Here is a 12,702-nt window from a genome sequence, read left to right as displayed (position 1 = left end):
GTTTCGGTGTGGTACCGCATTACTACGTGATCCGAAACAGAAAAAGCCCAGGATCTTGCCAACAAGTAGGCGAAAAATGCAAAGGTACGAGCCAGATGAGGGTAAATCCCAGACCTAACCGAGACATAACCGGCATTATCCTCCAAAATATTAATCGCATCCAGGTTTAATTGACTGTTGCGGTGTGGTACCGCATTACTACGTGATCCAGACCAGAAAAAGCCCAGGATCTTGACAACAAGTAGGTGAAAAATGCGGAAGTAAAAGCCAGATGATTGCAAATACCAGACCTCACCCAAACATAACCAGCGTTATCCTCCAAAATATTCATCGCAACCAGGTTTCATTGACTGCTTCGGTGCGGTACCACATTACAACGGGATACAAACCCGAAAAAGCCCTGGATCTGGCCAACAAGTATAAGAGCAATGCGAAAGTACGAGCCAGATGAGGGCAAATCCCAGACCTAAGCCAGACATAACCGGCGTTATCCTCTAAAATATTAATCGCAACCAGGTTTAATTGACAGTTTCGGTGTGGTACCGCATTACTACGTGATCCAAACCAGAAAAAGGCCAGGATCTTGACAACAAGTAGGCGAAAAATGCGAAGCTGCGAGCCAGATGATTGCAAATACCAGAACTAACCCAGCCATAACCAGCGTTATCCTCTAAGATACTAATCCGAACCAGCTTTTATTGACGGTTTCAGTGTGGTACCACATTACTACGTGATACAGACCAGAAAAAGGCCAGGATCTAGCCATCAAGTATGCGATAGATGCGAAAGTGCGAGCCAGATGAGGGCAAATCCCAGACCTAACCGAGACATAACCGGCGTTATCCTCTAAAATATTAATCGCAACCAGGTTTAATTGTCTGCTTCGGTGTGGTACCGCATTACTACGTGATCCAAGCCAGAAAAAGGCCAGGATCTGGCCAACAAGTATGCGAAAAATGCGAAAGTAGGAGCCAGATCAGGGCAAATCCCAGACCTAACCGAGACATAACCGGCGTTATCCTCTAAAATATTAATCGCAACCAGGTTTAATTGACTGTTTCGGTGTGGTACCGCATTACTACGTGATCCAAACCAGAAAAAGGCCAGGATCTAGCCATCAAGTATGCGATAGATGCGAAAGTGCCAGCCAGATGAGGGCAAATACCAGAACTAACCCCGACATAACCGGCGTTATCCTCTAAAATATTAATCGGAGCCAGGTTTAGTTGAATGTTTCAGTGTGGTACCTAATTACTACGTGGTCCAAGCCAGAAAAAGGCCTGGATCTGGCCAACAGGTATGCGAAAAATGCAAAGGTACGAGCCAGATGAGGGCAAATCCCAGACCTAACCGAGACATAACCGGCGTTATCCTCCAAAATATTAATCGCAACCAGGTTTAATTGACTGTTACGGTGTGGTACCGCATTACTACGTGATCCAGACCAGAAAAAGCCCAGGATCTTGACAACAAGTAGGTGAAAAATGCAAAGGTACGAGCCAGATGAGGGCAAATCCCAGACCTAACCGAGACATAACCGGCGTTATCCTCCAAAATATTAATCGCAACCAGGTTTAATTGACTGTTACGGTGTGGTACCGCATTACTACGTGATCCAGACCAGAAAAAGCCCAGGATCTTGACAACAAGTAGGTGAAAAATGCGGAAGTAGGAGCCAGATGATTGCAAATACCAGACCTCACCCAAACATAACCAGCGTTATCCTCCAATATATTCATCGCAACCAGGTTTCATTGACTGCTTCGGTGCGGTACCACATTACGACGGGATACAAACCCGAAAAAGCCCTGGATCTGGCCAACAAGTATACGAGCAATGCGAAAGTACGAGCCAGATGAGGGCAAATCCCAGACCTAAGCCAGACATAACCGGCGTTATCCTCTAAAATATTAATCGCAACCAGGTTTAATTGACAGTTTCGGTGTGCTACCGTATTACTACGAGATCCAAACCAGAAAAAGGCCAGGATCTAGCCATCAAGTATGCGATAGATGAGAAAGTGCGAGCCAGATGAGGGCAAATACCAGAACTAACCCAGACACACCCGGCATTATCCTCTAAAATATTAATCGGAACCAGGTTTAGTTGAATGTTTCAGTGTGGTGCCTAATTACTACGTGGTCCAAGCCAGAAAAAGGCCAGGATCTGGCCAACAAGTATGCGAAAAATGCGAAAGTACAAGCCAGGTGAGGGCAAATCCCAGACCTAACCGAGACATAACCGGCGTTATCCTCCAAAATATTAATCGCAACCAGGTTTAATTGACTGTTACGGTGCGGTGCCGCATTACTACGTGATCCAATCCAGAAAAAGCCCAGGATCTTGACAACAAGTAGGCGAAAAATGCGAAGGTACGAGCCAGATGATTGCAAATACAAGACCTATCCCAGTCATAGCCGGCGTTATCCTCTAAAATATTAATCGGAACCAGGTTTATTTGACTGTTTCGGTGTGGTACCGCATTACTACGTGATCCAAACCAGAAAAAGGCCAGGATCTAGCCAGCAAGTATGCGAAAAATGCGAAAGTAGGAGCCAGATCAGGCCAAATCCCAGACCTAACCGAGACATAACCGGCGTTATCCTCTAAAATATTAATCGCAACCAGGTTTAATTGACTGTTTCGGTGTGGTACCGCAATACTACGTGATCCAAACCAGAAAAAGGCCAGGATCTAGCCATCAAGTATGCGATAGATGCGAAAGTGCGAGCCAGATGAGGGCAAGTACCAGAACTAACACAGACATAACCGGCGTTATCCTCTAAAATATTAATCGGAACCAGGTTTAGTTGAATGTTTCGGTGTGGTACCTAATTACTACGTGGGCCAAGCCAGAAAAAGGCCAGGATCTGGCCAACACGTATGCGAAAAATGCGAAAGTACGAGCCAGATGAGGGCAAATTCCAGACCTAACCGAGACATAACCGGCGTTATCCTCTGAAATATTAATCGCAACCAGGTTTATTTGACTGTTTCAGTGTGGTGCCACATTACTACGTGGTCCAAGCCAGAAAAAGGCCAGGATCTGGCCAACAAGTATGCGAAAAATGCGAAAGTGCGAGCCAGATGAGGGCAAATCCCAGACCTAACCGAGACATAACCGGCGTTATCCTCTAAAATATTAATCGCAACCAGGTTTAATTGACAGTTTCGGTGTGGTACCGCATTACTACGTGATCCGAACCAGAAAAAGCCCAGGATCTTGCCAACAAGTAGGCGAAAAATGCAAAGGTACGAGCCAGATGAGGGCAAATCCCAGACCTAACCGAGACATAACCGGCGTTATCCTCCAAAATATTAATCGCAACCAGGTTTAATTGACTGTTACGGTGTGGTACCGCATTACTACGTGATCCAGACCAGAAAAAGCCCAGGATCTTGACAACAAGTAGGCGAAAAATGCGGAAGTAGGAGCCAGATGATTGCAAATACCAGACCTCACCCAAACATAACCAGCGTTATCCTCCAAAATATTCATCGCAAACAGGTTTCATTGACTGCTTCGGTGCGGTACCACATTACGACGGGATACAAACCCGAAAAAGCCCTGGATCTGGCCAACAAGTATACGAGCAATGAGAAAGTACGAGCCAGATGAGGGCAAATCCCAGACCTAAGCCAGACATAACCGGCGTTATCCTTTAAAATATTAATCGCAACCAGGTTTAATTGACAGTTTCGGTGTGGTACCGCATTACTACGTGATCCAAACCAGAAAAAGGCCAGGATCTGGCCAACAAGTATGCGAAAAATGCGAAAGTGCGAGCCAGATGAGGGCAAATCCCAGACCTAACCGAGACATAACCGGCGTTATCCTCTATAATATTAATCGCAACCAGGTTTAATTGACTGTTTCGGTGTGGTACCGCATTACTACGTGATCCAAACCAGAAAAAGGTCAGGATCTAGCCATCGAGTATGCGATAGATGCGAAAGTGCGAGCCAGATGAGGGCAAATACCAGAACTAACCCAGACATAACCGGCGTTATCCTCTAAAATATTAATCGGAACCAGGTTTAGTTGAATGTTTCAGTGTGGTACCTAATTACTACGTGGACCAAGCCAGAAAAAGGCCAGGATCTGGCCAACAAGTATGCGAAAAATGCGAAAGTACGAGCCAGATGAGGGCAAATCCCAGACCTAACCGAGACATAACCGGCGTTATCCTCTAAAATATTAATCGCAACCAGGTTTAATTGACTGTTTCGGTGTGGTACCGCATGACTACGTGATCCGAACCAGAAAAAGTCCAGGATCTTGACAACAAGTAGGCGAAAAATGCAAAGGTACGAGCCAGATGAGGGCAAATCCCAGACCTAACCGAGACATAACCGGCGTTATCCTCCAAAATATTAATCGCAACCAGGTTTAATTGACTGTTACGGTGCGGTGCCGCATTACTACGTGTTACAAACCAGAAAAAGCCCAGGATCTTGACAACAAGTAGGCGAAAAATGCGAAGCTAAGAGCCAGATGATTGCAAATACCAGAACTAACCCAGCCATTACCAGCGTTATCCTCTAAGATACTAATCCGAACCAGCTTTTATTGACGGTTTCAGTGTGGTACCGCATTACTACGTGATCCAAACCAGAAAAAGCCCAGGATCTTGCCAACAAGTAGGCGAAAATTGCAAAGGTACGAGTCAGATGAGGGCAAATCGCAGACCTAACCGAGACATAACTGGCGTTATCCTCCAAAATATTAATCGCAACCAGGTTTAATTGACTGTTACGGTGTGGTACCGCATTACTACGTGATCCAGACCAGAAAAAGCCCAGGATCTTGACAACAAGTAGGTGAAAAATGCGGAAGTAGGAGCCAGATGATTGCAAATACCAGACCTCACCCAAACATAACCAGCGTTATCCTCCAAAATATTCATCGCAACCAGGTTTCATTGACTGCTTCGGTGCGGTACCACATTACGACGGTAAACAAACCCGAAAAAGCCCTGGATCTGGCCAACAAGTATACGAGCAATGCGAAAGTACGAGCCAGATGAGGGCAAATCCCAGACCTAAGCCAGACATAACCGGCGTTATCCTCTAAAATATTAATCGCAACCAGGTTTAATTGACAGTTTCGGTGTGGTACCGCATTACTACGAGATCCAAACCAGAAAAAGGCCAGGATCTAGCCATCAAGTATGCGATAGATGCGAAAGTGCGAGCCAGATGAGGGCAAATACCAGAACTAACCCAGACATAACCGGCGTTATCCTCTAAAATATTAATCGGAACCAGGTTTAGTTGAATGTTTCAGTGTGGTACCTAATTACTACGTGGTCCAAGCCAGAAAAAGGCCAGGATCTGGCCAACAAGTATGCGAAAAATGCGAAAGTACGAGCCAGATGAGGGCAAATCCCAGACCTAACCGAGACATAACCGGCGTTATCCTCTAAAATATTAATCGCAACCAGGTTTAATTGACTGTTACGGTGTGGTACCGCATTACTACGTGATCCAGACCAGAAAAAGCCCAGGATCTTGACAACAAGTAGGCGTAAAATGCGGAAGTAGGAGCCAGATGATTGCAAATACCAGACCTCACCCAAACATAACCAGCGTTATCCTCCAAAATATTCATCGCAACCAGGTTTCATTGACTGCTTCGGTGCGGTACCACATTACGACGGGATACAAACCCGAAAAAGCCCTGGATCTGGCCATCAAGTATGCGATAGATGCGAAAGGGCGAGCCAGATGATTGCAAATACCAGAACTAACCCAGCCATAACCAGCGTTATCCTCTAAGATACTAATTCGAACCAGCTTTTATTGACGGTTTCAGTGTGGTACCGCATTACTACGTGATCCAAACCAGAAAAAGGCCAGGATCTAGCCACCAAGTATGCGATAGATGCGAAAGTGCGAGCCAGATCAGGGCAAATCCCAGACCTAACCGAGACATAACCGGCGTTATCCTCTAAAATATTAATCGCAACCAGGTTTAATTGACTGCTTCGGTGTGGTACCGCAATACTACGTGATCCAAACCAGAAAAAGGCCAGGATCTAGCCATCAAGTATGCGATAGATGCGAAAGTGCGAGCCAGATGAGGGCAAATACCAGAACTAACCCAGACATAACCGGCGTTATCCTCTAAAATATTAATCGGAACCAGGTTTAGTTGAATGTTTCAGTGTGGTACCTAATTACTACGTGGTCCAAGCCAGAAAAAGGCCAGGATCTGGCCAACAAGTATGCGAAAAATGCGAAAGTACGAGCCAGATGAGGGCAAATACCAGAACTAACCCAGACATAACCGGCGTTATCCTCTAAAACATTAATCGGAACAAGGTTTAGTTGAATGTTTCAGTGTGGCACCTAATTACTACGTGGTCCAAGCCAGAAAAAGGCCAGGATCTGGCCAACAGGTATGCGAAAAATGCAAAGGCACGAGCCAGATGAGGGCAAATCCCAGACCTAACCGAGACATAACCGGCGTTATCCTCCAAAATATTAATCGCAACCAGGTTTAATTGACTGTTACGGTGTGGTACCGCATCACTACGTGATCCAGACCAGAAAAAGCCCAGGATCTTGACAACAGGTATGCGAAAAATGCAAAGGTACGAGCCAGATGAGGGCAAATCCCAGACCTAACCGAGACATAACCGGCGTTATCCTCCAAAATATTAATCGCAACCAGGTTTAATTGACTGTTACGGTGTGGTACCGCATTACTACGTGATCCAGACCAGAAAAAGCCCAGGATCTTGACAACAAGTAGGTGAAAAATGCAAAGGTACGAGCCAGATGAGGGCAAATCCCAGACCTAACCGAGACATAACCGGCGTTATCCTCCAAAATATTAATCGCAACCAGGTTTAATTGACTGCTTCGGTGCGGTACCACATTACGACGGGATACAAACCCGAAAAAGCCCTGGATCTGGCCATCAAGTATGCGATAGATGCGAAAGTGCAAGCCAGATGAGGGCAAATACCAGAACTAACCCAGACATAACCGGCGTTATCCTCTAAAATATTAATCGGAGCCAGGTTTAGTTGAATGTTTCAGTGTGGTACCTAATTACTACGTGGTCCAAGCCAGAAAAAGGCCAGGATCTGGCCAACAGGTATGCGAAAAATGCAAAGGTACGAGCCAGATGAGGGCAAATCCCAGACCTAACCGAGACATAACCGGCGTTATCCTCCAAAATATTAATCGCAACCAGGTTTAATTGACTGTTACGGTGTGGTACCGCATTACTACGTGATCCAGACCAGAAAAAACCCAGGATCTTGACAACAAGTAGGTGAAAAATGCAAAGGTACGAGCCAGATGAGGACAAATCCCAGACCTAACCGAGACATAACCGGCGTTATCCTCCAAAATATTAATCGCAACCAGGTTTAATTGACTGTTACGGTGTGGTACCGCATTACTACGTGATCCAGACCAGAAAAAGCCCAGGATGTTGACAACAAGTAGGTGAAAAATGCAAAGGTACGAGCCAGATGAGGGCAAATCCCAGACCTAACCGAGACATAACCGGCGTTTTCCTCCAAAATATTAATCGCAACCAGGTTTAATTGACTGTTACGTTGCGGTGCCGCATTACTACGTGATCCAAACCAGAAAAAGCCCAGGATCTTGACAACAAGTAGGCGAAAAATGCGAAGCTACGAGCCAGATGATTGCAAATACCAGACCTATCCCAGACATAGCCGGCGTTATCCTCTAAAATATTAATCGGAACCAGGTTTATTTGACTGTTTCGGTGTGGTACCGCATTACTACGTGATCCAAACCAGAAAAAGGCCAGGATCTAGCCAGCAAGTATGCGAAAAATGCGAAAGTACGAGCCAGATGAGGGCAAATACCAGACCTATCCCAGACATAACCGGCGTTATCCTCTAAAATATTAATCGGAACCAGGTTTATTTGACTGTTTCAGTGTGGTACCACATTACTACGTGGTCCAAGCCAGAAAAAGGCCAGGATCTGGCCAACAAGTATGCGAAAAATGCGAAAGTAGGAGCCAGATCAGGCCAAATCCCAGACCTAACCGACACATAACCGGCGTTATCCTCTAAAATATTAATCGCAACCAGGTTTAATTGACTGTTTCGGTGTGGTACCGCATTACTACGTGATCCAAACCAGAAAAAGGCCAGGATCTAGCCATCAAGTATGCGATAGATGCGAAAGTGCGAGCCAGATGAGGGCAAGTACCAGAACTAACACAGACATAACTGGCGTTATCCTCTAAAATATTAATCGGAACCAGGTTTAGTTGAATGTTTCGGTGTGGTACCTAATTACTACGTGGGCCAAGCCAGAAAAAGGCCAGGATCTGGCCAACACGTATGCGAAAAATGCGAAAGTACGAGCCAGATGAGGGCAAATCCCAGACCTAACCGAGACATAACCGGCGTTATCCTCTGAAATATTAATCGCAACCAGGTTTATTTGACTGTTTCAGTGTGGTGCCACATTACTACGTGGTCCAAGCCAGAAAAAGGCCAGGATCTGGCCAACAAGTATGCGAAAAATGCGAAAGTAGGAGCCAGATCAGGGCAAATCCCAGACCTAACCGAGACATAACCGGCGTTATCCTCCAAAATATTAATCGCAACCATGTTTCATTGACTGCTTCGGTGCGGTACCACATTACAACAGGATACAAACCCGAAAAAGCCCTGGATCTGGCCAACAAGTATAAGAGCAATGCGAAAGTACGAGCCAGATGAGGGCAAATCCCAGACCTAAGCCAGACATAACCGGCGATATCCTGTAAAATATTAATCGCAACCAGGTTTAATTGACAGTTTCGGTGTGGTACCGCATTACTACGTGATCCAAACCAGAAAAAGGCCAGGATCTAGCCATCAAGTATGCGATACATGCGAAAGTGCGAGCCAGATGAGGGCAAATACCAGAACTAACCCAGACATAACCGGCGTTATCCTATAAAATATTAATCGGAACCGGGTTTAATCGACTGTGTCGGTGTGGTACCACATTTCTACGTGATCCAAGCCAGAAAAAGGCCAGGATCTGGCCAACAAGTATGCGAAAAATGCGAAAGTAGGAGCCAGATCAGGGCAAATCCCAGACCTAACCGAGACATAACCGGCGTTATCCTCTAAAATATTTATCGCAACCAGGTTTAATTGACTGTTTCGGTGTGGTACCGCATTACTACGTGATCCAAACCAGAAAAAGGCAAGGATCTAGCCATCAAGTATGCGATAGATGCGAAAGTGCGAGCCAGATGAGGGCAAATACCAGAACTAACACAGTCATAACCGGCGTTATCCTCTAAAATATTAATCGGAACCAGGTTTAGTTGAACGTTTCGGTGTGGTACCTAATTACTACGTGGTCCAAGCCAGAGAAAGGCCAGGATCTGGCCAACAAGTATGCGATAGATGCGAAAGTGCGAGCCAGATGAGGGCAAATACCAGAACTAACCCAGACATAACCGGCGTTATCTTCTACAACATTAATCGGAACCAGGTTTGATTGACTGTTCCGGTGCGGTGCCGCATTACTACGTGATCCAAACCAGAAAAAGCCCAGGATCTTGACAACAAGTAGGCCAAAAATGCGAAGCTACGAGCTAGATGATTACAAATACCAGAACTAACCCAGCCATAACCAGCGTTATCCTCTAAGATACTAATCCGAACCAGCTTTTATTGACGATTTCAGTGTGGTACCACATTACTACGTGATACAGACCAGAAAAAGGACAGGATCTGGCCAACAAGTATGCGAAAAATGCGAAAGTACGAGCCAGATGAGGGCAAATACCAGACCTATCCCAGACATAACCGGCGTTATCCTCCAAAATATTCATCGCAACCAGGTTTCATTGACTGCTTCGGTGCGGTACCACATTACGACAGGATACAAACCCGAAAAAGCCCTGGATCTGGCCAACAAGTATAAGAGCAATGCGAAAGTACGAGCCAGATGAGGGCAAATCCCAGACCTAAGCCAGACATAACCGGCGATATCCTGTAAAATATTAATCGCAACCAGGTTTAATTGACAGTTTCGGTGTGGTACCGCATTACTACGTGATCCAAACCAGAAAAGGGCCAGGATCTAGCCATCAAGTATGCGATACATGCGAAAGTGCGAGCCAGATGAGGGCAAATACCAGACCTAACCGAGACATAACCGGCGTTATCCTCTAAAATATTAATCGCAACCAGGTTTAGTTGAATGTTTCAGTGTGGTACCTGATTACTACGTGGTCCAAGCCAGAAAAAGGCCAGGATCTGGCCAACAAGTATGCGAAAAATGCGAAAGTGCGAGCCAGACGAGGGCAAATCCCAGACCTAACCGAGACATAACCGGCGTTATCCTCTAAAATATTAATCGCAACCAGGTTTAATTGACTGCTACGGTGTGGTACCACATTACTACGTGATACAGACCAGAAAAAGGCCAGGATCTGGCCAGCAAGTATGCGAAAAATGCGAAAGTGCGAGCCAGGTGAGGGCAAATCCCAGACCTAACCGAGACATAACCGGCGTTATCCTCTAAAATATTAATCGCAACCAGGTTTAATTGACTGTTTCGGTGTGGTACCGCATTACTACGTGATCCAAACCAGAAAAAGGCCAGGACCTAGCCATCAAGTATGCGATAGATGCCAAAGTGCGAGCCAGATGAGGGCAAATACCAGAACTAACCCAGACATAACCGGCGTTATCCTCTAAAATATTAATCGGAACCAGGTTTAGTTGAATGTTTCAGTGTGGTACCTAATTACTACGTGGTCCAAGCCAGAAAAAGGCCAGGATCTGGCCAACAAGTATGCGAGAAATGCGAAAGTGCGAGCCAGATGAGGGCAAATCCCAGACCTAACCGAGACATAACCGGCGTTATCCTCTAAAATTAATCGCAACCAGGTTTAATTGACTGTTTCGGTGTGGTACCGCATTACTACGTGATCCAAACCAGAAAAAGGCCAGGATCTAGCCACCAGGTATGCGATAGATGCGAAAGTGCGAGCCAGATGAGGGCAAATACCAGAACTAACCCAGACATAACCGGCGTTATCCTATAAAATATTAATCGGAACCGGGTTTAATCGACTGTGTCGGTGTGGTACCACATTACTACGTGATCCAAGCTAGAAAAAGGCCAGGATCTGGCCAACAAGTATGCGAAAAATGCGAAAGTAGGAGCCAGATCAGGGCAAATCCCAGACCTAACCGAGACATAACCGGCGTTATCCTCTAAAATATTTATCGCAACCAGGTTTAATTGACTGTTTCGGTGTGGTACCGCATTACTACGTGATCCAAACCAGAAAAAGGCAAGGATCTAGCCATCAAGTATGCGATAGATGCGAAAGTGCGAGCCAGATGAGGGCAAATACCAGAACTAACACAGACATAACCGGCGTTATCCTCTAAAATATTAATCGGAGCCAGGTTTAGTTGAATGTTTCAGTGTGGTACCTAATTACTACGTGGTCCAAGCCAGAAAAAGGCCAGGATCTGGCCAACAAGTATGCGATAGATGCGAAAGTGCGAGCCAGATGAGGGCAAATACCAGAACTAACCCAGACATAACCGGCGTTATCTTCTACATCATTAATCGGAACCAGGTTTAATTGACTGTTCCGGTGCGGTGCCGCATTACTACGTGATCCAAACCAGAAAAAGCCCAGGATCTTGACAACAAGTAGGCCAAAAATGCGAAGCTACGAGCCAGATGATTGTAAATACCAGAACTAACCCGGCCATAACCGGCGTTATCCTCTAAAATATTAACCGGAACTAGGTTTAGTTGAATGTGTCAGTGTGGTACCTAATTACTACGTGGTCCAAGCCAGAAAGAGGCCAGGATCTAGCCATCAAGTATGCGATAGATGCGAAAGTGCGAGCCAGATGAGGGCAAATCGTAGACCTAACCGAGACATAACCGGCGTTATCCTCTAAAATATTAATCGCAACCAGGTTTAATTGTCTGTTTCGGTGTGGTACCGAACTACTACGTGATCCAAGCCAGAAAAAGGCCAGGATCTGGCCAACAAGTATGCGAAAAATGCGAAAGTAGAAGCCAGATCAGGGCAAATCCCAGACCTAACCGAGACATAACCGGCGTTATCCTCTAAAATATTAATCGCAACCACGTTTAATTGACTGTTTCAGTGTGGTACCGCATTACTACGTGATCCACACCAGAAAAAGGCCAGGATCTAGCCATCACGAATGCGATAGATGCGAAAGTGCGAGCCAGATGAGGGCAAATACCAGAACTAACCCAGACATAACCGGCGTTATCCTCTAAAATATTAACCGGAACCAGGTTTAGTTGAATGTGTCAGTGTGGTACCTAATTACTACGTGGTCCAAGCCAGAAAAAGGCCAGGATCTGGCCAACAAGTATGTGAAAAATGCGAAAGTACGAGCCAGATGAGGGCAAATCCCAGATCTAACCGAGACATAACCGGCGTTATCCTCTAAAATATTAATCGCAACCAGGTTTAATTGACTGTTTCGGTGTGGTACCGCATTACTACGTGATCCAAACCAGAAAAAGGCCAGGATCTAGCCATCAAGTATGCGATAGATGCGAAAGTGCGAGCCAGATGAGGGCAAATCGTAGACCTAACCGAGACATAACCGGCGTTATCCTCTAAAATATTAATCGCAACCAGGTTTAATTGTCTGTTTCGGTGTGGTACCGAACTACTACGTGATC

Source organism: Colletes latitarsis, chromosome 1, assembly GCF_051014445.1.
Source record: "Colletes latitarsis isolate SP2378_abdomen chromosome 1, iyColLati1, whole genome shotgun sequence".
NCBI lineage: Eukaryota > Metazoa > Arthropoda > Insecta > Hymenoptera > Colletidae > Colletes > Colletes latitarsis.
Note: the sequence above shows the minus strand (reverse complement) of the source record.